Source organism: Sylvia atricapilla, chromosome 24 (assembly GCF_009819655.1).
Source record: "Sylvia atricapilla isolate bSylAtr1 chromosome 24, bSylAtr1.pri, whole genome shotgun sequence".
Taxonomy (NCBI): Eukaryota; Metazoa; Chordata; class Aves; order Passeriformes; family Sylviidae; genus Sylvia; species Sylvia atricapilla.
In genome coordinates this window covers 396,264-400,412 of record NC_089163.1, presented here as the reverse complement: position 1 = coordinate 400,412, position 4,149 = coordinate 396,264, and positions in this window count along the sequence as shown.

Sequence of the window (4,149 nt, the reverse complement as noted above, 5' to 3'; positions counted from 1 at the left end):
GGCGGCGGGCGGGGGGCGGCGGGGCCGCCGCGGCGGCGAGGGCTGGAGCAGCCCCGCCACTGCCCGAGCGGGAGTGCGGCGGCCAAGCGCCGGGCTCGGCCCACAGCGCGGGCGGGAGGCAGCGGCGGGAGGGCCCGGCGGAGGCGGCGCCGGCGGGAGCCCAGCGGGGAGAGGCGGGGACGGCCGCCGAGGGGAGGGGGCCGGCGGCGGAGCGGGGCCGTGTGCGAGGGCGGCTCGGCCCGGGCGCCGGGACAGGGGCGGAGAGCGGCCGCTGGGCGCTGAGGGGACACGGGGACGGCGCAGGGGAAGGGGCGCGGGGTGGGCGTGTGAGGGACCGGGCGGGCTGGGCACACAGCGGCGCCGGGGAAAAGGGGGCGCAGGGGGAAAGGGGTTTAGGGGAAAAAAGGGGGTTTAGGGGGGAAAAGGGGTTTAGGGGAAAAGGGGTTTAGGGGAAAAAGGGGGTTTGGGGGAAAAGGGGGCACAGGGGAGAAAGGGGGTTTAGGGGGGAAAGGGGGTTTAGGGGGGAAAGGAGGTGCAGGGGAAAAAGGGGGCGCCGGGGAAAAAGGTTTAGGGGAAAAAGGGGGTTACGGGGAAAAGGGGGCGCAGGGGAAAAAGGGGGTTTAGGGGGAAAAAGGGTTTAGGGGCAAAAGGGGGTTTAGGGGAAAAGGGGGCGCAGGGGGGAAAGGGGTTTAGGGGTTTAGGGGGGGAAAAGGGGTTTAGGGGGAAAAAGGGGGTTTAGGGGAAAAGGAGGTTTAGGGGAAAAGGGAGTTTAGGGGCAGACAGTGCTCGTGCGAGGCCGGCACGGGGGGAACGCAAGGAGGGGAGCTGTGCGGGAACCCAAGGGCCCACAGCAAAGGAGGACGGCGGGATCTGGGTCTGGGGGCTGCTGTCCGAGGGCACTGCAGCCCTGCTCTGCTCTGCGCTGCGCCCACCCTGCGGCTGGCAGGGACATGCGGGGGTCACCCAGACACTCTGTGGGGACCCGGCCGGGCCATGGCACAGCTCCCGGGCTCCTGGGAATAGCCGATCAACCGCAGCCTCCTCCTTGCAGAGGCCGTGCTCTGGTTGTGTCTGGAGAGGGAGAGCTCGGGGCTCTGAGGGGACAGAGGGGCCTGGGCTGCTGTTCTGCACCAGCGAGGAGCTGTAACCCATCTCTGCCTGCTGCCGTGGCCGTGCCCTTCTCCCCGGTGACCGCTCGCTCTGAGTCACCAGGAAATCTGATAAGGCTCCAATGAAACCACTGGAGTAGCGTGGGGGGGTTGCTTGGCACTGGGGCCGGGCTCAGCCACCCTGATTTCTTGGTTCTCCTCCAACATCCTGACTGTCACATGTGTGTGACCAGAGAGATCCAAACGAGTTTTGACCTGGTTTGCTGCCTAAACTTCAGGAGCCAAGGGTGAAGATGCAGCCCCTAATTCTTGGGAGAGCTGTCTGCAGGGAGACATGGGCCCTCTCCATGACATGTGGCAGCTAAACCTTGAGCTTTGGAGGTGACGTTTGCTGGTTTGCATCATGACATTCTTGATTTAAGCCTCCCAAAGCACTAGTGGCCAGAAGGCTGCAGGGAAGGCGGAGGGCAGGAGGGGAGCCCAGCAGCCCTGTGGCAGCTACGCCGTGGAAAATCATCCCCAAACGTGACCCATCAACTAAAGCAGATCATCAGCTTCAGCAGGAACCTGCTAGGTGTGTCAAGTCCTCTTTTCCGCTTGGCTATGTGCTGGATAGTCAAATTAATCTGTTTTAGCAATTAAGCAAGAAATCCTGAGTGTTTCTCGTTCTGAGAGGGCTTAGTCATATCTGGGTGAGAAGCCTGAGCCGGTGCGATGCAGTTGGTGATGTTTGGGTTGAGGCAGGACTGTGCTCTGACAGCGGGAGACTCCTGGAGGCAAAAGCACGGGGCTGCTTTGCTTTCAGAAGCAGTTCCTGGAAGCTAAAACAGGTACAATGTTCCTGTGAAGTAACTGGGTTGGGTTTTTCTCCCTCCTGGTGTCTGGGCCAGCCGGAGCTGACCTGGTGGGGATGGGCTGGTGGGTGTTTGCCAGGGGGATGCAGCACCCAGGGAAGGCCTTGTGGCTTTGGCAGCAGGTTCCTGCTTGTCTTGGTTGGACAAGGGCCTGTCAGCCTGTTGAACTCTGCAAAGGATTTTGGTTGGTGCAGATTCTTGGCCAAGAGGAAATTTCCTTGCTCTGGCCTCACCGTTTTAACCTGCAAACAAATCCTAGTCCAGCTCCAGGTGCCTGCAGGACAAACCACTTACAGAGTCTGTGAAACTGCATTTGCATCCTGGGACGCCCTAATTATGGCACAGGGGGTAAAATTGAGCTTTATGTGCATGTTGTGGGTTTTTTTACAGTGAATTTTCTTTTTTTTTATTTGTAGCATAGGTTGAGGATAGAAAAGGAGACAAGTATTTATTGAAAGAGTTAAAAATTTCTTTTGTATGACTTAAATTGTTTTCCCTTCAAGACTGCAAAAAAGTCAAGCTCTCAGGCAGATTTATTCCTTGCTCCCTGTACCTCTCCTTGAACTGAAACACCACAACCCTGTTCCATGAGGATTCTCTCCAAGGTGTGGTTATCCTGCAGGAGCTGTGCTGCTGGGAGAACACCTTGTTTGCACTCCCCAACTTTGAGATTGCATTAGGAAACTCCAGGTCTGACAGTCAGAACCAGCAAGTCCTCCTTGGCTCCAGCCCTGTTATTCCTGTCACCAGCTTGAGAAAAAAAGTCAAGCTCCTGTGCCCCAATTTCCTCTCCATCAGTGAGAAAATCTTCATGTCAAGGGCATCTGAAGCCTGCCTGATTTTCTGTGTGGAGCTTTGGATCCCCATGGAGATGGCATCTGAGAAAAGGAGATAAAACCCTTTTGTGAGGATGGATCCCGATTATTATTTGTTTAATTAAAGAGTCTGGAGTGATGCAGAGGCAACTATTAACAATTACCTTCTGTAAAGAACTTTGACAACAGCTGAATAGGTTAATGACTTGCAAGATGGAGACAAATCATTGCAGCTGTCATTTATGATGCTGGAGGTGCAAGGAAGAGTCCTCAGGCTTCCACCTGATGTCTCTGATTTAAGGGGCCTTTCCTCCATCTTTTGGAATAATCAAGCAGCAATTTTCTTCTGCCATGCAGCTGGGATTATCTGCAAGCCAGGGAATTAAGCTGCAAATGAAAATTTAAACTATTCATTACACTTTATGAACAGACTTCAGGAATGTTTAATTGTGGGAATAAATTACAGGGAGGCGAGTTGGTAAGTTTTGATTTCTTTTACACACATCCCCTCTTTGAGAGGGTTCATTAAGTTAATTGGGACTGGAGGGGACGCCAGCCGTGCTTGTCCTCAGTGTCCCCGGGGCAGTGGCCGCGGGGAGGACAGGAGAAGGGAAGGATTTTGCAAACACTGCCACCCCCTGGCTCTTGCTGCGAGTTTTCATTTCCAGGCAAAGTCACAGAGTTCTCTTCTGGAGTCGCGCTGCGATGAGTTTTTCTCGCGGCTGAAGGGGCTCGCCGAGGGCCCTGGGGAGGCCGCCCACGGGTGACAGGGCCGGCGCCTCTCCGGGTGGGAACGCCGCTTTGGGAAACACGAGCTTCGCCGTGACCTAAGGGCAGCTTTCCAGGACCTGAAGGAGCCAACGAGAAAGAGGGAAAGGGATTGTTTAAAAGGGTTTGTACTGACCGGACAACGAGGGATAGCCTTAAGCTGGCGGAGTGTAAATTGAGATTGGATTTTGGGAAGAAATTGTTTCCTGTGAGGTGGGCAGGCCCTGGCACAGGGTGCCCAGAGCAGCTGTGGCTGCCCCTGACCCCTGGCAGTGTCCCTGATCCCTGACCCCTGGCAGTGTCCTTGCCAGGCTGGACGGGGCCGGGAGCAGCCGGGGACAGTGGCAGGTGTCCCCGCCATGGCAGGGGTGGGTCGGGACCCTTCCAGGGACAGGGAAGCTCCAGGCCCTGAGGCTCTGCCCTCAGCCCCCTCTTCTCCAGGCAGGACAAACAGAGTGACCTCAGCCTTCCCCTGCAGACCCTCCACCGTGCTCGCCGCCGTGGAGCGGTCCGAGCTCAGGAGGCTTTAACGCCCAGGTTTGGGGAAGGGGAATCACGCCCCCACGGCGGCCATCACTCCCCGCTCCTTGACTACACCTCCCA